Genomic DNA, 27164 nt, shown 5'->3' on the forward strand with positions numbered 1-27164 from the left:
AGGGCTGTTGTAAGCACTTAATGGGAAAAACCTACCAATTATTTAAGATACTCTCTGATGTTCTATAAACCATATATGTGGCTGCTAAATGTCCCCTGGCATAAGCAGTGGCAATGTTGAACCGGGATGTGAGAACTGAGAATAGTGTGTAGCGTTTGAAGAAAAAGGGGGCAAGACTAGGCTGGAAAAAAAAAAAAGAAAAAAAAACAAACCTTGGAAAAATAGATGTTTGTTAAAATGGAAGGGCCCTAAGAGACTTTTTTTTTTTTTTTTTGGCTCAAATTTTCTTTTTACAGATGGGGAAACTGAGGCCTAGAGAAAGGGAATGACTTGCTGAATCACAACCTGATAGGTTAGACTCAAACCCATGTCTTCTGACTCCAGGTTAGTGCTCTTTCCCTTGCTCTAACTTCTTTAGTTTCCTCTAACCCTTTCCTGCAGGCCAGTCTCAGGAAACAGAAGACAGACCTCTGAATGGCCCCAGAGAACTGAACTGTGAACAAAGTTCTGAGAGGATGGTAGTAACAGCGCAGCAGAGGGAGGCAGGTTTCATTCTACTACACAGTAGATCTGCCTAAAAATTAACAGCCTGCCAAGAGAGGTGGTGAGCTTCCTGTTACTGAGGGTGTGCAAGTAGAAAACTTGACAGCCGATTGACATGGATGGTATCGAGGGCTTTTCCATATTAAATATGACTTCTGAGGTCCCTTTACATTCAGAAATTCCCAGCATTAAAGACATGAATTATAGTCTGGAGAGGAGGAGGAGAGAAGAGAAGGGGGAGGAGAAGAACAAAGGGAGGAGGATGTTTATTACTTCATTTTGACACATGGAATGGTCAACCTCGAAATGAAAATCAGAAGCACGAAAACAAAAATATGTGATGCCAAAGCAATGCCTTTGAAGCCTGTATCTCAGACAGTTCAAAAGCAGCTGTAAAAGTGTTGAGTGGCTTGGGTCACCTTCCTGTCTGCTCAACGTCTCTGCACCCCACTCCAGGCACCTTTGAAGCTCATCATCAATTCATCCATTTAATGAACACTTTCTTCATTTCTGAGTTCAGAGGATGTGACATTATCACCATCTTCAATACCACCAGCATTACCATCATTATCATTATTGCCTTTGTCATCTATATTATTCATTGAATCTTTATAATTTGCTAGGATCTAGCTAAATACTTTACATACATTTTATCACTTAATCTTCACAGCAATCCCAAAAGATAGATATTATTATCTTTAAGTTGCAGATAAGTAGCATGAGATTTGGTGTTAACAGGTGGCGGAGCTGGCATAAGAACCCAGGTCTGGCTGGGCCTAAGACTGTCTGCCCAGGCACGCATGTGCATGATGGTGAGTTTTAAGGCCCACACTTGCCATTTAAGCATGCTGCTGTGTGTGGGTGTGCCATGGTTGTCTGTGGAGTCATCCTTGTTTATGTCTGTGTGTGCCTGTGATAATGGGTTCTACCTAGATGGTCAGTCTTTGTCTGCAAATCTGGGAGTGTGGAACAGCAATATGAATTTAAAAAGACAGACTTCTGGTAGATGGAAGTACCACCACATAGCATGTAACCCTAGCCAGGACTAAATGTCCTCATGCCTCCCTTGTGAGGTGGCCTCTGGTGATAGATTTTTCCCTGAAAGATGTAGCAGGATGGAGGGGTAGTCCATGCCCTAGTCAGTCAACCAGCATGCACTGAACACATACTTGGGTGGAATTCTGTGCTGGGTGGTGCTAAGAACACAGAGACAGACTGATGTTTCCCCTTGTCCTCTAGATCTTCCCAGCCTAGTGGGGAAAACACTAAAATGGCCATGCAGAACAATCAGTGGGGGCTGCTATCAGGAATTCTGCATGTGCTGGGTGCTGCTGCACAAGGTCTCTTCCCTACGAGATCCCCAGCACTTGTTTTCACTCTGGGCAGGAGAGGCTGAGGGTGAGGAGGTAGCTCAGCCTTGGAAGCTGAGAAGAGCCTATGAGGACTGGGCTCCAGTTCTGCCTGCACTGCATCCTAGCTGTGTAACCTGGAGCAAACCAACCAAATCTCAAGGTTCTGTTCTGTAAAATGGGGATCATAACAGCTATTCAGCTGGCCTTAGTGGAATGGTTACAATAACAATAGCCTTTTATTGAGCACTTAATATGCACCAGACACAATTGGCAGTACTTACTCTTCACCCAACTCTGTGAAGTAGGTGTCATTTACATTCCCCATTTAGACATTGAAAAGCTGAAGCACGAAGAAGTTATGTAACTACCTAAAGCCACAAGGCTGGGAAGTGGGAGATCCCAGGTGGTTTGGCCCCAGATCAAAATTGAGTAATATATTGCTTTCAACCATGAGTTAAGTTTTAAAGTTGATTCAATCTGGTATTTAAATTTCCCAGAATTCTATGAGGTTTAAAAGCAAACTAAATGCTTAAGTCGAGTATCTGAAAAATGACCAGATTGTGGTGTTATTTCTCAGCTTGCCCGTCCCTAAGCATTCACTCACACAGTTGAATATAGAAGGGTTAATATTTATTGTATGCCTGGCATAGAGTCTTTGTTTGTCTAACAGGTCATGGTAGATGTCTTCAAAAGACATCCTAGCACTCCTCATCATTGCTTGGGTACAGGGTGCTAAAGGACCTGCCCGTGACACACACAGGCTGTAAAGCTGGAAGGGCCATAGTGCCTGGGTGTGTGCTGAGCCCAGACAGGATGCAGCCAAGAGGAGGAGCTTGCTGCTCCTACAAGAGAGGAGAGAGTTAGCTATTCACCACATGCCCCAGGCTCTGTTCTCTATGTGACCTCTTCAAGCCTCATGCAAATGCCACAAGATAGGCATATATTCCCCGTTTAACCGACAAGGAAATGGATTTTCCATGGACTTACGTACTGGATGCATTTGGGAAATGAAATCTGAAGGCAAATCTATCATTTTTCACTTTACCACCCAAGGGTCTCCATTTCAAATCTCTAGAAATGTTCTTACAATTGCAGAGGAGGGAAGGTAATGCCACCTTCTCTATCTGCATGTCCCTCTCTTCCAACCCTTCTGCCTTCCTGTCAAGTCACTCTTAGCTCTGCACGGAAATCTGACCCCAACGGGACAATGCAAGGAAGTAGAGTGTGCAAACTCAGGAGGCAGAGGCCTGGCTCAGGACACCCCTTCTCGGAGGAAGGTTTTCCTTCCTGAGCTTCCAGAAAGTGGAGGGGGACTTGGAGAAACGCAGAAAGAGAGAGAAGATGGAAGGGTGAGAGTTAGCCAGCCAATATGGAAGGCTGGGACGGAGGGTGGCAGGTAGGGGAAGATGAAGCCTAAATGAACAACCCAGCAACGGCATGGTCTCTCAGGTCCTGGGTCCCTTTGCAACCGCCTGGGCGATGGCCACAAGTCCTGCAAGCCCTCTGCCAGCAGAGGGCGCCCGGGGCCTTTGCATTGATCAGCTGTTTCGAGAGGCAAAACACGGATGAGAGAGTAGCTGCTGGGAAAGTTCCGCTGGGCTGAGAACCTCAGATGGAAGCCCGGACAGCAGCTGCAGAATCCACCCACCTGGGAGAGGCGACCAGGGAGCTGGCAGGGTGCTGGTTTAAACTCGGGTGCTCAGGAATAATTCAGATTCTCAGCGCTGGTGTGTGTGTGTGCGTGTGTAGTAAAAACTACCACACAACTAATTTGTATAATAGGAAGACAGAACTAATGGACAATATTTATTTATTGATTATATCTGTTGCTCATCAGTTACGCTGTAGTTCATGTGCCAACGTGTGTGTGTGTGTTTGTAGTAAAAGCTGCTAGGTAACTAACCCTAGCAATAATGATAATATTTACTGAGATTTATTGATTGCATTTGTTGACCATCTCCTATACTCAAGGTAGTGTGTGAAGATATAGTAGCATACAGGAATGGAAAACCAAAGGTTGTATGTTCTCACTTATAACTGAGGACTAAGCTATAAGGATACAAAGGCATAAGAGTGATATAATGAGCTTTGAGGACTTGGCCGGGGAAGGTCAGAAGAGGAGTGATAAAAGACTACATATTGGGGCCAGGAGCAGTGGCTCATGCCTATAATCCCAGCACTTTGGGAGGCTGAGGCAGAAAGATCACCTGAGGTCAGGATTTCAAGACCAACTTGGCCAACATGGTGAAACCCCATCTCTACTAAAAATACACAAATTAGCTGGGCATGGTGGTGCCCACCTGTAATCCCAGTTACTTGGGAGGCTGAGGCATGAGAATCATTTGAACCCGGGAAGCGGTGGTTGCAGTGAGCTAAGATTGCACCGAGACTCCATCTCAGAAAAAAGAAAAAAAAAAGACTACTTATTGGGTACAGTGTCTACTGTTCAGATGATGGGTGCCCTAAAATCTCAGAAATCACCACTAAAGAACTTATCTATCTAATCAAAAACCACTTGTACCCCCAAAACAATTGAAATTAAAACAGATATAGGAGTGTCTATGCCATTTTAACCTCATAAGAACTCTGTGAGACAAGTACTATCATTATTCCCATTTTATAGATGAAGAAACATGTTCAGAGAGGTTAAGGAACTTGTCCAACTGAGGTCCACAGTTAGAAAGTGGCAGTGGCCAAGACCACATTCTAACACCCCTAGCTTCCAGCTGAGAGCCCAGCACGCAGTAAGTACATGCTCAGTGAATCGATCCCAAGCCTGTGCTCTTGACCCCTGGGATAGCTTGACTCATTTAGAAATGAGACCAGGCAGTTCTGTTATTCACCACCACAGTGGAGTGTGCTTTCAAGAAGGCATTTTTGAGAGATGCTTGTTTAAACAAACAGTGACTCTGCCGCTACTTGAAACACAACATTCACTTATACACATACACACACACACAAACACACAGACAAGCATCTGCCAAATTTATCTATAAAAACAGTTCAATCTCAGTCGACATTCTAGGGAAACAATTCATCGATTCTAAAATGGTAGATCTTGGGCCCTGGGGACTCTGGCAGTGAGAGATCTCCTTCATTTCACAAACACTTATTGGAGCTCTACCCTTTTTCAGGAACTGTTTTGGGTGCTAGGGATACAACAGTGGAAAATCAGAGGAGATGCCTCCATTCATGAAGACCAGGAGAAAATCAATGTTGCATTGAGGTCTACAAGATCCCTCATAATCTAGACCCTGCCTACTTACTCCTGCTGCCTTATTGTTTGAGCCACAGCCCCCTGGGCCAGTATTTTCCTCCTGCTCTGATTGTCCTTAAGTTCCTTTTCTGGGGCATGCTCCCATCCTACACAAGGACCCACTTAGAATTTGCCCTCTCTCTGGAATTTGCCCTCCCTCTGCACCTGAACAACTCCTACTCATCATTCAGACTATCCACTATTCCTCTGCCTTTAAGAACTCTCGCTGGAATCAGTTCTTCCATTACACACCCTTACAGTATCTTGCTGTTTTCCTCTATGAAGGGCTTTATCATTTCTAACAATACATGTGCTCATGGGAGACCTTGCTGGACACCTGTCTTTCCCACAAGACTGTGAGTTCCATGCAGCCCCAACCTACGCCTGTCCAATGTACTGCTGCCTCCTCAGGGCCCAGCAGTGCAAACTGAGTACTGAGTAAAACTGAGAAAAAGTAGGTGCACCATGAGCATTTGTTGAAGCAGTGAAGGAAGAAAACCCAGAGACAATGGTAATATGTGCATGACCTACATCTATTGATGAAGCTCTTTCTGATGTTTTGCCATAGAGTCTCAGAATGCTTCAGGATCTAAAGCATATTGAGGATTTGTGTCTAATATTCCATAAGAAGCTTCAAAACCCTACTTTCTTACCCTAAATTCCTAAGTGCATACATACTCTGGCTCCCATGGAGCTTGGACAGAGGGGCCAGGGGCCACTGAGTGAGTGGGGACTGGATGAGAAAAGATGATCTCCCTAAGAAAGGGGTTGGTTGAACCTCCCATTCTTGGTGTGCATATGTGCATTCAGGTAGAGGTAGTGGTGCAGGCACATTCTAAAATGAACAATGCCAGTGGGCAGCAAAAGGCCCCATTCAAACACCATCATTTCCATAATACCATTCCAGTTTTCCCCAGTTGAAATACATCTTTTCTATCACTTTAATTTCATGCATCTTGTTTGTAAATAGATTCCAGATGCGGCCTTGGGATCTAGTGATAGAAAGAGCATGGGCTTAGAACTCATACACACATGGATACAAATTCTAGCTGTGTGACCTTCAGGAGTATCACTTCAAATTTTATGATCCTTAGTGACTTCATCTGTGAAATGGGGATAATGAGTTCAGCTTCAATATGTGAAGAGGAGGATTTACGTAAAGTTATTTTGTTTTATTTATTTATTTTTTTGAGACGGAGTCTCAGGCTGGAGTGCAGTGGCGCGATCTCGGCTCACTGCAAGCTCCGCCTCCCAGGTTCACGCCATTCTTCTGCCTCAGCCTCCCGAGTAGCTGGGACTACAGGCGCCCACCACCACTCTCTGCTAATTTTTTGGATTTTTTTTAGTAGAGATGGAGTTTCACTGTGTTAGCCAGGATGGTCTCGATCTCCTGACCTCGGGATCTGCCCGTGTCGGCCTCCCAAAGTGCTGGGATTACAAGCGTGAACCACCGCACCCGGCCGTAAAGTTATTTTTAATGCTAGCTAATTTTCCTGAATCCCATACTAGATTCTGAATCTCTCCAAGGATCTCAGAGGGCCCAGCGCCATGCCTATCTCACTGTATATGCCCCTGAGCATTTGTTGAACCATGGGTAATAGAAGAGGAAGGTCTCTTTACCCTCCCAGGCTACCTGCATATGACCTCTAAATGACAGAAATCCTACAAAGCATTTCCACTGAGGATGCACTGTGTCTAGCTTCCTTCAGATCAGCCATGCTGACAGCAAAGACAAACAAGGGAAGCTGGACTCCTCTGCCACTCTGTCCTACCCTGCCACTCTGTCCTACCCTTCCTCAGGTCTTTGCTGCCTGCCGCCCCCTTTCAAGAATATGTGTGGTTTGGATACATTAACACACAGCAACCAGCGTGCAAGAGCCATCACCCCTCAGTTCTAGGGAAATTAGCATTTAAATTGAGGTATTTCAGGAAGGTAAATCACCTCAGAGCCAGCCAGCACTGTCTGCAGTCTTTTCTTACTTGAGGGAGAGCTAGGAGCCTTGGCTTGGGAGCTACTGAGTTTGCAGGGAGGGGCCCGCTCTCCTTGCCTGGTTCTCTGGCTCTTCTTCCTACACTGCCCAGAAGCCTCAAAAAAGGTTGCCTTAAAATCCCAAAGCTGATGAGGACATATTCCCTGGTGTACACTGTGCCCCATCCCTCCTCTCTGACTCAAATGAGTCTTTATGCCGAGTGACAGGATGACTTTGGCTAAGATTTGGTGTCCTCTGAGAACAAGCAGTTGGGAGACCTATGTTATCATCTTGGCTCTGTCATTGGCTGGCTGTGTGATGTGCAGAAGCCACTGTCCTTCTCTGGAACTGAGAGGAATGGGCTGGTACAAAACGTTTGTCTGAACCTCAGGCTGGGAGGTGCTGGGCTAGATGTTGTAGCTGTTCTGCAGGTGCCAGAGACTCCTATAGGGTCTGGTAGTGATAAACTGACGCTAACACTGGTTGGTTGGTACCAGCCCACCCTGAAGCTCTGCCCTCTTAAGCAGCAGTTAGAAACTGTTCTCATATGCTCTACTTCTTAATTATGCATCATAGTTTAAGTTCTCTGGTCAAAAGCTCAATATTTAGTGATTCTTTCATTTAGCCATTCATTCATTCAACAAATATTTACTGTTATTTGTCAGGCATTAGGAATACAACAATAAAAATGACGTTCTCTGTCCTCCAGTTACTCACAGGCTGATAGGAGACACACATGTGTACAAATGCCTCCTATGTATGTGTGCACACGTGTGCAAGGTAAATCATTGTTTTGAAAATGTTAAAATGTTTTTCATTCTCCAGAAATCCTATTTGAGCTTTGCCTCTCAAAGTTGACTTTGCAGTGTTTCAAGCTGGACAATAGTTTCAAAACCCAGCCTGTGCTGAGGGTGAAGTTCCCTTCTCTATCAAAAGACAGACCTGCTGACTCAGATAATTATGTTTTATTTTAATATACAGATCGGGCAGGTGATGGCCTCACAGTTGTACCCCAGATAAGAAAAGGAAATAGTACACTCTTTTTTTCTGCCACTGGTGCTGCAAGGAATTGTTGAAGAGGAAAGTCAAGTGGCTGAGAGTTCAGATGGGAGTGCCTCAATGACTCTCCTCCTGGCCTTTTGGAAGCCAAACCACCCCTCATTCACCCCAAGTACAAGAGTAGTGTCAATAAATGCTTCAGATATTTAAGAATCTTGAGACAGGTGAGCAGGGGTGATTGGGTTTACTCCCCTAGACTCAGGATATAGTCTGGGAAGTTTGTAAGCCCCTCGTTCAACAAGCCAACAGGAGCTCCTGGGAGACGGTAGCAGTAAGTGAAGAAGAGACTTGAATTTGGAGCCACCCACGCCAAGTTCTGCATACACAGGGTAAAGGGGATAAAACTGTCAAGACTTCCTGGCCCCATAAATATGTACAATTGTTATATGTCAATTAAAAATATAAAATTAAAAATAAAAAGACTTCTTGGCATAAGTCCTTTGCTCCCATGGTGGCAGGGATGGTAGATGAGGCTGAGATTAGAACATTAGAACAAAGGGGGCTTCAGAGTGTTGAGACCTAATGACGTTGGACATTGGCTGTGGATTCCAACACATTGCTTCTCTCAAAAAACTACCCAAGACCATCCATACCTCAGTGGATGCCAGTGCTAGCGCCCAGAGCCAAGCTCAAACAAAAAATCACATAGCAAATACCAGCAAGGATCCACAAGAACACATTTGTACCAGAGACCTTCCCTCACCAACCTCTGCCTTCTCTGAGGCCAAGTCAAGGGGTAGGGGAGACTGTTTGGTAAGGGCTCCAGGCTGGTGGGGAGAATGCAACTGAGGCAAGACTGGTAGAGAGTTCAACTTTGAGTGGACTAAACGTTTACCCTAGAGAAAATGTTTTGTATCCTTAATCAAAAAATGGAAATACTTGGCCGGGCATGGTGGCTTACGCCTGTAATCCCAGCACTTTGGGAGGCTGAGGCAGGCAGATCTTGAGGTCAGGAGATCGAGACCATCCTAGCTAACATGGTGAAACCCCGCCTCTACTAAAAATGCAAAAAAATTAGCCAGGCGTGGTGGCGGACGCCTATAGTCCCCGCTACTCAGGAGGCCGAGGCTGAGGCAGGAGAATGGTGTGAACCCAGGAGGCAGAGCTTGTAGTGAGCCGAGATCATGTTACTGCACTCCAGTGAGATGGGGTCTCACTCTGTCGCCCAGGCTGGAGTGTATTAGTGTGATCTCGGCTCACTGGAACCTCCATCTCCTGGGTTCAAGCGATTCTCCTGCTTCCCGAGTAGCTGGGATTACAGGGGTGCACCACCACGCCCAGCTAATTGTATTTTTAGTAGAGACAGGGTTTCACCATGTCAGCCAGGCTGGTCTTGAACCCCTGACCTCAAATAATATGCCCACTTCGCCCTCCCAAAGTGCTGGGATTTCAGGCATAAGCCACCACACAGGGCAGAAACACGTTTTTGCTATCAGTGGAATGAAAACTTGAGACAATTATTATGTCAGTTGTAGAAAATTAAGACAACAGTGTTTTTGTATACTGAGTTGCAGCAAAATAATTTTTGAATGCTTGACTGTGAGAATGGATGGTTAGAGGTTAGAGGGATAAAGTCTAAGTTTCATTGGGAAAGTTCAAGGACAAAGGAAATGAAGACAAGGAAAACTTAATGTAGACTGAGGAGGTCAGGAAGGCTCCCCGGAGGAGGTGAGACTTGACAGATTGGGAGGGGTTAACAAGGGAGAGGACAGAAAAAGGAGGTGAGGGTGGGGCCCAGGCAGAAAGGACAGCATGCACAAAAGTCCATAGGGGTGTGTGTGTGTGTGTGTGTGTGTGTGTGTGTGTGTGTGTATGTGTGTGTGTGTGTTTGTGTGTATGGAAGAGGCACAGATATAACACATGGCATGTTCTGGAAATTGCAATAAGCTAAGTTTCAAGATGCTAAAGCAGTGAGTGAGAAGCAAGGATGGGATAGGGCTAGAGGAGGCCATGTAGGGATCAGATCTCATGGGTTTTCTAAGTGATACTACAGAACGTGGGCTTCATTCTAAGAGTAAGGAGACCCACTGTAGGGTTTTCAGCAGGAAAGCAAAACCATCAGATAGGAGCTTCAAAAAGACTGCCTGACTACAGGGTAAAGGATGAACTGAAAAAAGGCTGGAAGGAGGGAGACCAGTTAAGAGGTTCTGCAGTAATCCAGACAAGACATAACCAATTAGGTGGACAACAGAATACAGAGAAGAGGCACGGATTTGAGAGAGAGTCAGGAATTAGAAGCTGCTGATCTCCATTGCCAACTGCATGTGGTGGGGAGTAAAAGAAGAGTCATGGGATATATTGAGCAGGTCTGAGCCCAAGCAGTCAAGCCCATGCTCCTGTGCTGACTCCAGGGACCTGCCTCCCCAGTATTTGCATATTATCAGTACTAAGAACCACAGCCCTCCACACATGCCTGAGTTCATTAACTACAGCTAGAAAATAGACCAGTGTGCTTTGTTCTGCCACGTATGTCCTCAGCCTCCTTTCTGCCTCTGTTAGCTGTCAGTCCACCTCAGCTTAACTGCTAACTATGAGACCCACAGGAAGATGGCCAGATCCCAAGCCTAACCTCCAGCACTTCAGGCAGGCCAAGTCACCTCCCAGACAGAGGCTCTCAGAACTGTCATTTGCTCCACAGTAGAATGCAGCTTGTGACCCCTACTGTCCAGGGTGTTTCAAGGACCATAGCTGCAAAGTTGCTTCACTGGCCTATCCAGTGGCCCATACCCATGGGTCCACTCTAATCACATCTGATGCTCCCAGAAATGATAAGCATTACTGTTACCATTTAATAGGAAAAGAAACAGAGGCAGTATAGAGAAGTGTCTTATTTAAGGCCTTGAAGGTGTTTTCTTGGCAGAATTGGACTGACTACCAATCCCTATTCTTAATTTCCAACCCAGTCCTGTTTCCACTTGTGCATTCTCAAGGGTTAGGCAGTGACCTCCCTACCTGCCTGATACCCTCTCTGAACTGTGAACTCCTTCCAGGCAGGGGCTGTATTTGTTTCTTCTTTGCAACCTCCTCTGCACTCTCTTGTAGACTTCCCAGACAGACCTCCTGGTGTCATCTCCTTCAGGAAGCTGTCACTGAGTCCCTTCTTTGGAAACAGTATCCTTCTGTTTCCACAGCACTTGACTTTGGCTCTGATCTCAAGATCACCGACTCTGCTAGGTATGATTGTGCTCTGCACGTGTTTCCCATCTCAGATTCAATGGTCAATGCTGCAAGGATCTATATAACTAGTTTCCCTCAGAGCCCTCCTCCTCCCCACAGTCTGATTCCAGGGTTTGGTATAGACACAGTCCCTAATAGCTATTCTTGAGGCCATCATCCCCTCTCATAGCGACTACTACAATGACTTGTTAACTATGCTTTCTGAATTCAGCCTTGCCCCTTCCGATTCATTTACTATATTGCAACCAGAACAATTTTCTGAAATGATGTTTCTAACACAAATATGTCATTAGCTCCATGTATTAGCATTCTATTGCAGCTGTAAAACATCATCGCAAAGTTAGTGGCTCAAAACAACATTAATTTATTTTATAGTTCTGTAGGTCAGAAGTCTGACATGGGATTCTGGCCTAACATCTAGGTGTCAGCAGAGATGATTCTTTCTGGAGGTTCTAGGGGAGAGTTGACTTCCTTGCCTTTCCCCTGCTTCTTAAGGCTTTCCATATGGCTCATGGCCCCTTTCCTCAATCCTGAAAGCCAGCCAAGGCAAATTGAGTCCTTTTTTTTTTTTGAGACAGAGTCTCGCTCTGTCACCCAGGCTGGAGTGTAGTGGCGCCATCTCAGCTCACTGCAACTTCCGACTCCTGGGTTTAAGTGATTCTCCTGCCTCACCCTCCTGAGTATCTGGGATTACAGGCATGCACCACCATGCCCGGACAATTTTTGTATCTTTTAGTACAGACGGGGTTTCACCGTGTTGGTCAGGCTGGTCTCAAACTCCTGACCTCGTTATCTGCCCGCCTAAGCCTCCTAAAATGTTGGGATTACAGGAGTGAGCCACCACGCCCGGCCAACTGAGTCCTTTTCACATCACACACTCTTACTTCATCCTGTCCTCTGCCTCCCTCTTCCTCTTTAAAGATCCTTTTGATTTCATTGGGGCCACCTGGTTAATCCAGAGACTCTCTTCATCTCAAGATGAGCTGATTGGCAACCCTATTCCACCTGCACTCTGAATGTTTTCCTTTCTATGTAAGATAACTGATAATTTATTCATGGGTTCCAGAGATTGAGACACGGCCATCTTGCATTATTCTGCCTGTCACATTCTAGGTTCTTTTTCTTTTTATTTAGTTTTCTTTTTCCCTAGGAGGACTTTGTCAATGCCCCTCCTTTCATTTGGGAGTTAGATGTTCCTTCTTTGTGTTTATGCAGCCCCTGTTCCACTGCTATGCTAGCATTTTCACACTGGACTGTTGTTCCCAGTCACCCTCTGTCTCCCTCATTGGACCATGAGCACTCGAGAGCAAGAACTACGTCTGTCTTATTCACTGCTGTGCACCCAGCCCTAACGCAGTGTCTGATGCATGCAGTAGGGGCTCAAGAAGTGCTTATTCAATAAATTGCTGAATGTCTCTTAGCTGAATGGCAATGTAGGGGAGACAATCCATTCAGCTATGGTACTGCAATCTCCCTCCCATGGGGCCTAGTCACTGCCTTATTCATCTCTGCCTCCCTTGCCATCCTTCCTTCCCTTCCCTAGATATCTAGCACACAGAATAAAGTATCATTTTTAAAGCTAATATCTATTCATTGTTTACAATGTGCTAGACATTATTCTAAGGGCTTTGCATATACAATCTCATTTCACATGCACGACAACCATGCAAGGTAAGCACTCTTGTTCTACTTTTTTTTAGTGAGGGAGCAGAGACATAAAAGAGGAAAAATGCACAGAACTTACGAGGTGAGGTTTGAATAATCTAACTTCATGTTCTTAACACTATGCAAAAATATGCTGGTAAATGTTTAATTTTTCCCCAGATGAAATCCTGAAAAGTAAAGGTTGCCTTGTTGCAAATGCCGATGCTGGTTGAATGTCTTAGATGGATGCCCTTTGTTAAACGTATATCATGTGTTAGGTTCTCTGCAGGCTTTGTTTCCAACCCTCTCAACAACCTTGTGAGTTAGGTATTATTATCTCCCTGCCAGAGGTGAGGGAACTGGGGCTCAGAGGGGTGAGAATCACTTTCCTGGAGTCATGTACAGTTGAATCAGGGCCATCTGCCTCCACTCTACCACCTATCTCTCCAACCATAGTCACACTTGTCTTCTTCCTTCTTTCCTGCCCACCCTCATATTATATGCATGAGCACACACACACACACACACACACACACACACACACACACACACACACATGCCCCACATATCCCCATACATACACAGAGTCAGAGTGAAGCCTGGGTTACACAAAGCACATGTCTTCCCTCTCTAAATGCAAAACAATTTCCACCAGTGGCACCAAACCCACTTAAGCATTCCAGGCATGGCTGTTACTAACTCCTGCCCTGGTAATTGCAATCCCTGAAATTGAAAGAAATTGCAGGCTAGAGGAACATTATCTTCTCCTCAGCCACTTCGCCCTCCATCTCCTTTGCCTGTGTGTATTAGCACTGGGATTCCTTGTCCTGTCATAACACTGAGAACAAGCTGAGCTGCTGTCACCAGGGCCTCTTCCAGAACTTTCCCCTCCACTACTCAAGGAAGAGAGTGAAAGGCCCTCACACCTTGACATAAAATTTAGAGATGTGGCTGGAGAAAAGTCAACATTACTAGGCATTTTTCTGACAAAGTATTATCATTATGTCTGTTTTCCAGATGCTATAAATGAGATTCAGAGAGGAAGATTAGCCCTGCCCCAGAGGCTAAACACAAATTGAAACCTAAAGATGGCCTCCTTACAGATCTGCAGGGCCAGAGTGAATAATTCCCTGGTTCAAAGTGGCAGTTAAGCTCCTTGATGAAGGGGCACCTCTTAGTCCAGCCCTCCTGCTCCAGCTCCAGCCTTAATCCCAGGACTGCAGGATGCAGACTGCCTCCCTCAATCCCTGAGGGGTCTAGCTGCTTACTTTATCACAGCCAAAGGCAGAAGCCCATATCCCTGTAACTTTCAATATGTTTCCAGTTCAGTTAGGATCTTCATAGTCCAGTGTTCAGAGTATTTTCTACTCTTAGGAATCCTCTATTTCACACCACCATTTGACTACACATTCCTCAAGGGCAAGGCCTGGACTCCATTCATATCATGGGTATCATGGGTCTAGAATAAGAGCAGACACACAGTAGGTACACAAAAAACACTTGCCAGTTGAGTCCAAGGGTGAAGGTGACTGACTCTCCCTGAATCCTAGTGCATGTTATCATCATTCCTTACGCACCCAGTCCTGCCCTGGACAGGGAGTCAGGATGTCCAAGTTTTATGAAGCTGTGCCAATAACTTGCTGTGTGATCTTGAGCAAGTCATTTCCCATCTCTAGGGAGTGTTTAAGCCCTGAGGTCATTTATTTCAATAATGCAAGTGTCCCCAAATGGCTCCAGTAGGAAGGGCTAAGAGAAAGTTCTCAAGATGAGAAGACCTATTCTCATGGGCACCTTGTGTCTTCTCTCTCATCTTTTTGGAAGTAGTCTTTGCAGTCACACACCTGGATTTGCATCCTGGTCCACCTCCCATCCCCTGTGTAGCTCTAGTTGGACAAAACATTGCACCTTTCCTGGGCCTTTGTTTCCTCATCAGAAAAATGGAAATAATAATCATCCTTGCCTCACATACTTGCTGTAAAGATGAAAAGAGCCCATAAAATGAATTGCTTAGCAGAAGACCTGAAAATAGCCGGGTCTCAATAAATGGTAGCTATTGCTGCTGTAAAATGCACCACTCTAGCACATTTTAATTTCACACACTCAAAAAGCTTGTTGTGATCAGGCATAAGAAGGATGCAAATGGACCTCAAACCCTTTTCTTCTCCTCCTGCCCTGACAGCATGCACAATTTGTCCAAGCCACATGAGAAAGCTATAATGAGAATACTGGACATATGGTCACTAATTTGGGGTTATTTTCTTTACATCATGGGAACCCTTCCCGCCCGCCACTGGTAAATTTGATTCTTTCCTAACTACAGAACTTACCCACAACCTCTGGTGGAGTTGGTAAAGCTAAAAGCGATGCTCCCAGAACCATAAGTTGAATATCTCTCTTCCTATCACAGCATGCACTGAAATTGCCATGGTGTGTCTATTTCCCTACTTTTCAGGGGCAGGAACTAACTGATATGGTTTGGATGTTTATCCCCTCCAAATCCCATGTGGAAACATAATCCCCAGTGTTGGAGGTGGAGCCTGGCGGAGGTGATTGTATCATGGAGGTGGATCCTCATGGATGGTTTAGCACCATCGCCTTGGTGACAAGTGAGTTCTCTTTCAGTTAGTTCACACAAGACCGGGTTGTTTAAGAGAGTGCAGCACCTCCCCTTCTCTCTCTTGCTCCCACTCTCACTATGTGATATGCCCAACTCCCCCTACCTTCCAACATGCTTGTAAGCTTCCTGAGGCCCTTCCCAAAAGCAGATGCTGGAGCCATGTTTGTACAGCCTGCAGAACCATGAGCTAATTATTCCTCCTTTCTTTAGAAATTACCCAGCCTCAGGTATTTCTTTATAGCAATGCAAATAGTCTAACACACTAACTGTGTTTTCTCTCTCCTTCTATAGCTCCTAACAAAGTACTGGGTGCATATTTGGTATCCAATTCAAAAATGTTTGTAGAACTGAGCCTTCAGTAGACTGGACAGCAAATTAAAGAAAAATAATGTTTAAAAACTCTTAAAGCAAAAGATAGAAAATAATCAAAGCCACATTTTAACTGACCACACAGCATCAATTCATTTGTTACTTCATTCCTTGTAGTAGTTAGAAAGAAAGAACTTTTTTGAATGTTAACATTTAAAATCAAGCCATAACATGGACTTTGGAATCAGAACATATGGCATAAATACAGCTGGTTCTGGTGTGAATTTGTGGCTGGGGTCACATTTCTGAAAGTTTCTTCTTCCCTTTTGTCTTTCCCACTCTCCCTGGGGCACCTTGGAAGTCTTTCCATATAGCCACCTCTAATGAGCTTTGCAAAATGAGAAACCTGCTACAGTAGAAGAAAATCTAATAGCAATTGCTTTCTTGTTCACTCTTTCTCTCTCTCTCTTTCTTCTCTTTCCCTCTCTCTTTTTTTATTTGTCATTAGCAATGGAGAAAGAAAACACCCAAAGGCAATAGAAAGGCAGTAATACTCTCACGTGCTTTCTGCAACACTGCACTAATGAGGAGCCCTGACCATCTCGCATATTCCTTCTTGTTCAATTCCAACAGTCCTGTCATAAGTTGGAGCTACAAGCAGAACCCAGCTAGTGTGGACATTAGCCAGTTTACTTCATAACAAAGGTGAAGTGTACATGCTGTTACAGTACAGTTGGAAATTATTGTTAAGTGCTCCTTAACACCAAGGGATATCAAGACTTTAAAAGGGCCTTGAAAAATACAAATCCAATTAATGAACAGAATTTTTGTAATTTTCAAAATTTGATATAGAAATGTAATTGCATCCAGTTTGTAAGACCCTGGATCCAGCTTCCCACCTTCTTAGATACTGGTTATGTTGCCATATGCAATCACACAATCATGCTGAGCCTCAGGTTTGTCTATAGTACCCTACTCCACTCATGGAGAGAGGGCCTTAAACCACACCTCTTACTAGATGTGCCATCCTAAGCAGATTCTTAAATTTCAGAAGCCTCAGTTACCTCACTCATAAAATGAGGACCATAATAGTACCTACTTTTATAAATTCAATTATGAGGATTAAAAGCGACAATGCATATAAATAGTCTGTGTGCTTCATGGGGTGGTAAAAGGAACAATAACTATGAACAGCCTATGTATATATTTGCCTGTGAAGTAGTTACTGTTACTATGGTTATTTATTTCCTAGCAAGAAGTTCAAAGTTAAAGTTCTGCTTCCACTCTTGCAAGTTTGGACAACTTGGCATTCCTTACTAAGTTTCAGTCTCCTGATATGTAATGGGGACAAAATAACAGTACCAGTGTTGCTGAATTAACAAGATAATGCATGCAGCATGGCACCTGACATATTATACTGTGTGCTCCATAAGTGTTAACTATTGTTATTGCTATCATTATTATTATTAGAAATGTGATTTAGGTTTTAAAAAATAATATGCAGCAGAAAATCCCAGAGAATCAACAACAAAATACTGCTGGAATTAATAAGTGATTATGACAAGCTTGCAGGATACAGATTTACATAAAAAAGTCTATTGCTTTCCCATATGCTGGCAGTAAACAATTATAATTTGAAATTAAAAACAAAACATCATTTACATTAGTACCAAAAAATAAAATACTTGGGTATAAATCTGACAAAATACATAGAAGATCTATATAAGGAAGACTACAAAACTCTGATGAAGGAACTAAAAGATCAAAATAAATAAAAGGAGATTCCATGTTCATCTTCAATACTGTCAATATGTCAGTTCTTTCCAACTTGATCTATAGATTCAGTGCAATCTCTATCAAAATCCTAGTAAGTTATTTTGTAGGCTTGGCAAACTGATTTTAAAGTTTATATGAAAACGCAAAAGACCCAGAATAGTCAAGACAATATCGAAGAAGTAAAACAAAGTCAGAGGACTGACACTACCTGACTTTAAGACTTACTATAAAGCTAGAGTAATCAAGACAGTGTGATACTGGTGAAATGACAAAGAGATCAACGGAACAGAATAGAAAGCACATAAATAGACCAGCGCAAATGTAGTCAACTGATCTTTAACACAGAAGCAAAGACAGTTCGGTGGAGAAAAGGTAGTCTGACAAATGGTGCTGAAACAAATAGACATCCATGTGCCAAGTAAAAAGAAAGGATGAAGAAAGAAAAAGAAAGAAAGACAAAAATCTAGACATAGATTCTACACTTTTCCAAAAATAAAAATAACTCAAAATTATTGTAAGTCTAAATGTAAAAACCTACAAAACTTCTAGAAGATAATATAGGAGAAAAATTTTGGTAACCTTGGATTTGATTATGTGTTTTTACATAATCAAATATATGATCCATGAGAAAAAATTGTTAAGTTGGACTTTATTAAAATGAAAACTGCTGCTCTGTGAAAGACACTGTTAAGAGAATGAAAAGACATGCTATAGACTGGGAATATTTGCAAAACATACATCTGCTAAAGGATATCCAAAATATACAAAGAATACTTAAAATTCAATAAGAAAACAAACAGTACCATTAAAAATGAGCAAAAGAGCTGAACAGACACCTCACCAAAGAAAATAGACAGATGGCAAATGAGCATATGAATGTACACACATCATCCCATGTCATTCTGGAACTGCAAATTAAATGACAAGGAAACACCACTATGTAACTATTGGAATAGCTAAAATCCAAAACATTAACAACAAATACTGGCAAAGATGTGGAGAAACAGAAAGAGTTAATTGCTGGTGGGAATGTAAAATGGTACAGCCACTTTGGAGAATCATTTGGCAGTTTCTTAAAAAGCTAAACAGTCTTACCACGAAATTCAGCAATTGCATGCATTCCTTAATATTTACCCAAATGAGTTTAAAACATGTCCACACAAAATTCTGCACATGTTTATGTGATCGTATTCATACTTGCCAAAACTTGGAAGCAACCCAGATGTCCTTTAATAGATGGTTGAATAAACAAACTTCCATAAATGAAATATTATTCCACAATTTTTAAAAAATGAGCTATCTAACCACAAGAAGACATGGAGGAATCTTAAATGCACATTGCTACAGGAAAGGAGCCAGTCTGAAAGGGCTTCATACTGCATGGTTCCAACAATATAACATTGTGGAAAAGGCAAAGCTATAGAGACAGTGAAAAGATCAGTGGTTGCCAGGAGTTCAGGGAGAGAGGCAGAGAGAGGAACAAGTGGAGCACAGGGGATTTTTAGGGCAGTGAAAGTATTCTGTATATTCTGTATGATACTGTCATGGTGGCTACATGATATCATGCATTTGTTCAAACCCATAGAACTATACAACACAAAAAGGTAAATTGGGGACGTTAGCAACTAATATTGAATCAATATTGGCTCATCAATGGAATACATTTCACAACACTAATGCATGGTGAATAATAAGAGGAGAAACTGGAAGGAAAAGTGGAGATAATATATGAGAGCTCTGTACTTCCTGTTTAGTTTTTCTATAAACATAAAACTGCCTTAAAAATAAAATCTATTAATTTAATAATAACATGCATAGTCTAGGTATTTTTTGTAGTCAATTCTATTGTTACAAAGTGGGAGTCGACAAACTATACATCTCTAGGCAATCTGATGGCCACCTTTTTTTTTATTATTATACTTTAAGTTCTGGGGTACGTGTGCAGAACGTGCAGGTTTGTTACATAGGTATACATGTGCCATAGTGGTTTGCTGCACCCATCAACCTCAACCCGTCATCTACATTACATATTTCTCCTAACTCTATCCCTCCCCGAGCCCCACACCCCGCAACAGGCCCTGCTGTGTGATGCCCGCCACCCCCACCCCCACCCCTGTGTTCTCATTGTTCACCTCCCACTTATGAGCGAGAACATGCAGTGTTTGGTTTTCTGTTCTTGTGTTAATTTCCCGAGAATAATGGTTTCCAGCTTCATCCGTGTCCCTGCAAAGGACATAACTCATCTTTTTTATGGCTGCATAGTATTCCATGGTGTATATATGCCCCATTTTCTTTATCCAGTCTATCATTGATGGACATTTGGGTTGGTTCCAAGTCTTTGCTATTGTGAATTGTGCCGCAATAAACATACGTGTGCATGTGTCTTTATAGTAGAATGATTTATAATCCTTTGGGTATATACCCAGTAATGGGATTGCTGGGTCAAATGGTATTTCTAGTGATAGATTGTTGAGGAATCGCCACACTGTCTTCCACAATGGTTGAACTAATTTACACGCGCACCAACGGTGTAAAAGCATTCTTATTTCTCCACATCCTCTCCAGCATCTGCTGTTTCCTGTCTTTTTAATGATTGCCATTCTAACTGGTGTGATGTCCACCTATTTTTGTAAATAATGTTATATTGGAACGCAGCCACATCCATTTGTTTTTGCATTGTTTATGGTTCCTTGAGTATTACACTGGCAGAGTTGAGTAGTTGTGGGAGAGCCCACATGTCCTAGAGTTTAAAGTGTTACTATTTGGCCTTTTACAGAAAAAGTTTGGCAATCCCTGTTGTATAGACTCTCCAGCAGAAAAGTGTGTTTAGGAGCTATTTAGTTCAATTACCTAAAAAAAATAAAATAAAAATGCTGGAATCCTTGCAACCACATCATTCTGGGAGGAACACTTTTATAGTCTAACCTCTCCAACAAGTGTGAACTTCGACACAATAATCTCAAGATTATTGTAGAAGAAATCAACTTCTCTTCCCTTGCTATTCCTGTAACCCACCAGGCCCACACCTTCTGATCTAGAAATAGCATGTCAGAGTAGAACCTGGACATGGACTTATCACTTACAGCCTTCATTCTGAACCAGTTTTTGTCACTTAAACCCACCCTGCTTCTGAACTTCTTGGTACTGACTTTCTGCTCATGCCCCTGCCACCAACTCCTGCTTCTAATTTTTAGTTTCAATACCAGATCTGGGTGCCCCAGCTATGGCCTAAGCTCCTTTGGAACCACTTAAATGAAAAATACAATGATAGGCTAAATAATGACCTTCAAATATATTCAGGTTCTAATTCCTGGAATCTGTGAATGACACCTTATGTTATGGGCTGAATTATCCCCCCTCCCCTGCAAAAAGAAAATCCTCATATACTGAAATTTTCAGAGTCACTCCCTCCCTGAGAATTGCAGAATGTGTCTGTATTCAGACATAGGGCCCTTAAAGAGGTAACTGAGTTACAATGAGGTCATTAAGATGGGTCCTAATCCAATCTGACTGGTGTCCTTTTAAGAAGAGGAAAACTGGACACATTGACAGCAGGAATGTGCACACACAGAGGAAAGACCAGGTGATCACACAGAGAAAAGGCAGCCATCTGCAAGCCAAGGAGTGAGGCCTTGGAAGAAACCAGCCCTGCTAATGTCTTGATCTTGGACTTTTAGCCTCCAAAATGTGAAAACAAATTTATTTTGCTTAACCCATCCAGTTGGTGGCATTTGGTTGTGACAGCCCTAGCAAGCTAATGTATCTTATGTGGCAAAAGGGACTTTGCAGAGGAACACTCTACTAGTCTAACTTTCCACCTGCAGTAAATCAAAGATTTAAAAATGGGGAGAGTATCTGGATTATCTGGGTTGTCCCTAAGCGCCATCATATATATCCCTGTAAGTAGGAAACAGAGGAATATCTGAGTATGGAAGAGACAGAAGGTGACGTAAACATGGAAGGAGAGACTGGAATGATGTGGCCACAAGCCAAGGAATGCTCACAGCTGAGAGAGACAAGTAATGGTTTTCCCTGGGAGCCTCCAGAAGAAAGCCCTCATAACACCTTGATGGTAACTCTACAAGACTCAGTTTGGTTGTGGCCTCCAGAACTGTGAGTGAATACATGTGTGTTCTTTTAATCACTAAGTCTGTGGTAATTTGTTACAGTAGCCATGTAAAACCAATGGATGTGCTTTTTCAGATAAATATTGTTTGGGGCTTAGTTTGATTTCCAGGCCCTCCTCCTCCATAGCCACCCAACTTTTAAGCAGGCATCAGACAGCCACTTAATCACTGTTCTGTCCAGATGAGAGCAGCATGCTGATTTAAGCTACATTTCTAGGAACTCTGCAGAGCACAAGCTCTAGGGGCTCAAACAAACTTAGTCTTAACAGATGCCAGAGCTCGTGGTCTCAGGCTTATTATAGAACCTATCTAAACCTCAATTTCCTAATCAATAAATGTGGATCAAATTATCAACCTTCTAAGGTTGTTGTGACACTTTTAAATGATATAAGTAACATAAAGAACACATTTTCTGAAATATAGTTATTAACATTGTCAATAAGTAATATTAATGATTTCTATCATTAATTGTTTGTGGTTCTCCAGTAATTCCGAGTCTAACAGATTTCCATTTCCCAAAGCCACTGAGAGAACTTGCAAACCCATGGCTTGGGGCTTAGCTCTGGCACCTATTCAATGAATTTGTACCAATAAATATTTATTCTAAACCCTACTCCCAACTCCCTTCCTCTAGTCAGCCTTCTTCTAGCAGCAGCTGGAAAGTTAGCCCAATTCGGCCTCCATCCCTGTTACTTCCCTTTCTCATTCCTTGGTATCTCCAGTTATCTATAACATGCTCAGAATAAAACACACACACACACACACACACACACACAAATGGTCGTCGGTGACTTCAATCCTGCTATTTTGCACTAAAGGAAACTGAGTGGCTTAAATTCAGAAAGGCAAAGTGATGTACCCAAGGTCACAGAGCCAATAAGTGACAACTTTGTGAGGTTTCCAGGGTGCTGTCTGTTATGCCACACTGTGTCTCACTTGCTAGGCCTGTCTCTCCAAATCCTCCACCCCGAAATAGAGTGCTTCCGCCTACAGCTCCTGCTGAAATGGGAAAAGTGTTTCCTGTCCATAGGTCAGTCCCCTCTCCTTCCCTTTTTTGAAGACTCCTTTCCTCAGGGCAGCTCCTAGTGAGGAAACAGATAACAGGAATCCAAGCAGGTGGTGCGAAGTTGTGAGTCACCATGCCCTTGTGTTGGAGAATGTGGCAACACGGCAACACACCTAATAGTCCTCCCTCCCTGCAGGAAACCAGGAAACCAGCACTTACCCGGAGTGCCTTCCCGCTCTGTCAGCAATCCAGACCATATGGTTAATTAGCTAAAATTTGCGACTGCATCTGTGAAGCTATTTTTCTTTTTGGCATGCGTGAACTTAATTACCGAAGACATGAGAAGTTCCTGGCCCACATGGATCACGGTGGGCATGGGTGTCACAGAACATGCCCATGGCTCAGGGTGTGAGATATATGGGTGGTTGAGAGTTTGAGAAATGAAGGATAGAGAGAGTTGCTTGACCAGAGGAGGATGGGGTCTTTCTTCTGGTGTTCATGCAGACATATTAGTAAAGAATTTCACTGTGAGACACAATGTCACAAGGGCCCCCATCTGTGTATGTGGACAAGGATCCTCAAAAAACGGCCAACCCCCTTGCATGGTAGAATGTAGGGCTCATTGTCTTATTACCCACTGCCCTGCAAATTCTATCATTAGTTGCTCCACAGAATATTTATCTTCCCAGAACATATCACTGTCTCCCCTGCACATAGGACAGGGCTTGTAACGTAGAAGGTGTCCAGTAAAGATGGCTGATTGGCCCAACGGATGAGACAAATCATCTTCTGAGCCTTCAGTTTCTCATCGGTAGAAGGAAGATCATAAAAAAGTTATATGCTACCATTTGTCAAGAATTAAATGAGATATAGTACATAGAACGCCTATCACAGGCCCTGATATAATGACAGGTGTTTGATAAGAATTTGTTGAATGAATGAATGAATGAATGAATGAATGAGCAGCCAATTCAAACAGAAACTGAATGCCATTACTAGAAGAAGCCTGAGAGATCAAAATCTAGTCCAGTCCCTCCACTGTGCCTCAGTTTCCTCCCCTGTAAAATGAGGCCAATAAAATCACTTCTTTATTGGATCATTTGGGAATCAAAATAGCATGTAGAACTTTTAGAAGAGTGCCTGGAATGTAGTAAGAACTCAATTAATATTGCTGCTATTGTTGTTGTGAATAATAGAAAATGAGAAAACTTAACTGCTAGCAAAGAAAAAGGCCTTGCACAAAGAATAGAAGTTTGTGGTGTGTCCTGCATTGTAACTTGGAGCTCCTTCTCTCAGTTCATACTGCTACTTCCTGAGCAGTATGGGCTTGCCATGCCAGCAGAGTGCCAGGACAGACATGTGCCAGCTCTCAGGGGTCACTGGTATGACAGAGGAGACAAATTCCCCTTTCCCTCTTTGGAGGACACCCAGGCTAAGAAGTAAGGTCCAGGGTTATTTTGGGTATTATTGACAGAAGAAACTTATCTATCAGGAGCTCTCTGATGCTCCCAAACATAGTTTTGCAGATTGTGCCACAGCTGAGAGGGCAAATGGAGACCGAAATTAATCCCTGTTCTGCAAGCCAAGCTTAGTGCCTATGCAGGGATGTGTCTCCTTTTTTCAATTCACACATAGGCACTGTATTGGCAGCTGTGACCTCGGAGCTTTCTCTGGGATCAATGGACAGCTTGAGGGCAGGAGAACTTGAAGCCCAAGAACACTGGGGCAGATGTTTCATGGGACCAGGGCCATTGTCTGTCATACTCATCTCTGTATTCCCAGGGCTGCCTAGTATAATGCTTGGCTTAGTGGACACAAACACATGTTGGATAAATAAGCCACTGTGTTCCTTTTATTTTATTTTTTCTTTTAGAGACAAAGTCTTGCTCTGTCGCCCAGGCTGGAGCACAATAGTGCTATCATGGCTCACTGTAACCTCAAACTTCTGGGCCCAAGCATTCTTCCTGCTTGGGACTACAGAAGCGTACCGCCATGCCCTGCTAATTTTTTAATTCCTTTGTAAAGACAAGGTCTCCCCATGTTGCCCAGGCTGGTCTTGAACTCCCCGGGCTCTAGCTATCATCCCCACTTCAGCCTCTCAAAGGGCTGAGATTCTAGGCCTGAGCCACCACGCTTGGCCCATGGCATTCTTAATATCTATCATAGACTCTACCACTTGGTATGGGCCCAGTTTGTGCTGGATAAATGGATGACTGAAGCATTTAGAAGAAAAGTATGTGTGAGAAATGATTTCCTAGACCTTTAGCCCTACAGAGTAAAGCAAATAATTTATTGAGGGCCACTGAGCTGTAAACATTTTCTACCTTAAGTCTCAAAACATACATAACCGATTGTTCGCAATTTACCTATGAGGGCTCTGAGGCTTAATAAGGTGGAGGGATTTGCCTGTGGTCATACAGCTCCTAAGAAGCAATAACAATATCAGAAACTGTGTTTTGCTGCTACCAGTGCCTGTTTTCACAACCCTGCTCTTCTCTTCTGGGTCACTGACTTGGCTAGTGAGAAATATACCATTCCCTCCGTCTGCTATGCTATTTCTTTCTGCTTGTATACTGATGACCCTTTTACTTCATTCAGGCCTCTGCTTAATTGTCCCCTCCTCCAAGAAGCCTGACGTGATCACCGTGTATAAAGCAAAACTTTCCAATTCCTTATCCTTCTTTATTTTTCTTTATATCACTTACAACCACTGGAAATACATGTTTATATTCTCTCTGCTGCTGCCCCATCCCCATCTCTTCCCAGAATGTTATTTCTTTGAGGGCAAGGACCTTAATCTCTCTTGTTAACTGCTATTTTACCAACATCCAGAATGGTACCTGACACATAAACCTGCTCAGCACGTATTTATGAAATGACTGAGAGGATGACTGAATAACCTTGGGTCAGATATTAAATATCTGTTTAATGTCAGATATGATCTTTCTCTTGCAGGATCCTGGTTTCTTTATCAGTCAGAAAAGATACGAAGTGCCAGACCTGAGGCTTCCCTATAAATACAGGAAGGGCTATCAGGACGGGTTTAGGAGCTTACCAAAAAAATAAGATACCATTATTATCATTGTTAAGCACATGTGCACACACTCCATGGACACAGATCTTTCAACCTCTCCAGGTAGAAAATCCCAGGTGACTGCCAAAACTTCCCTGGGCTGGGATGCACAGGCTAACCTCAAAGTGCCAGCTTTTGCCACACCCAGGAGAAAGGCCTCCACTAAGCCAAATCAGTGTCTCAATGTTAAGACTATTTCTCGAACAGAGAAGTATGGGGCAGCTTTTGTGGCACCAACACTTGGTGGCCACATAATACTGGGCGAGTCACTTGCACAAAACCAAAGTAATGATAACACCCATCTTTCAGGGCACTTGCTAGAATCAAATGAACTGATGATTTTACAAATACTTTGTGACATACAGAGCTTAACACTGATTTAAGATCGTAACCTTAGACCTGAAAGCCAGGCTGAGCAATTGAGACCTGATTGTGACTTGGGAACAATGGGAGGATTCCGAGCAAGGAAGAGACACATTAAGGCACATCTTTGGGAAGCAAACCTGGTAGTGTGTGCAGGCTGGGCCTCTGCTGTTGGTTCCTTTTTTCCCTTCTAGATTGTGCCTGGGGAAGGGGGAGGGGAGAGAGGTACAATCTGCAGTGTGGGAAATCCCACTTTGACTCTACCACTTGCAGAAGGGAGTGGGGGTGGCAGGGAACAGACTTGGGTGACAGGCACCACTTGTGCCACCCTGATTAACTGGGAAAATGCAAATCTGCACTTCCTTCCCCGCCGCAGCTAACAAGATAATGAATATTTTCATCAGCTGCAGAGAATACAAACATCTGTAGGAACACCAAACCTACTCTCAAGGGTTGGGGGAGGAGGGGAGGACGCGGAGGTGGGGAAACGCAGCTTCTCTGCAGATTTAGGGAAGAGGAAATGTGCTCAGATGCTGGAAGGATGGCTGGGAGCTGGAAATGGGCAGCTCTGGCTGGCGCCTCCCATGCATGGTACAACGGGGAATAGCTAACTGTCCTCCACCCCTCATATCTGCTGTTCATTCGCAGTTGTGCATGTTGTCACTCTGTCCAGCAACCTTCAATTTACTCACCTGCACCTGCATCCATCCCTCTGCCCTTCCACTTATCAAGTCACTAAACATTTGCTGATTGCTATTGTGTCCCAGGCATGAACCTAGGCTCACAGAGTACACAGATAAACGAGACATCCCTTATCCTGTTGTCTTAAAGTAGCTCATTCATTCACTTAATGATTAAATGCTTATTCATGAAGTACCTGCTGTGTGGTAGG

The 27164-nt window shown here is 43.4% G+C and overlaps 1 protein-coding gene across 5 annotated transcripts in view; it reads right to left on the reverse strand.

Moving 5' to 3' along the window:
- Positions 1-27164, reverse strand: part of ASTN2 (astrotactin 2) — a 1008266-nt gene that overhangs the window by 317206 nt on the left and 663896 nt on the right. The gene's annotated exons all lie outside the window — the stretch shown is intronic.

Source organism: Hylobates moloch, unplaced genomic scaffold, assembly GCF_009828535.3.
Source record: "Hylobates moloch isolate HMO894 unplaced genomic scaffold, HMol_V3 SCAFFOLD_10, whole genome shotgun sequence".
Taxonomy (NCBI): Eukaryota; Metazoa; Chordata; class Mammalia; order Primates; family Hylobatidae; genus Hylobates; species Hylobates moloch.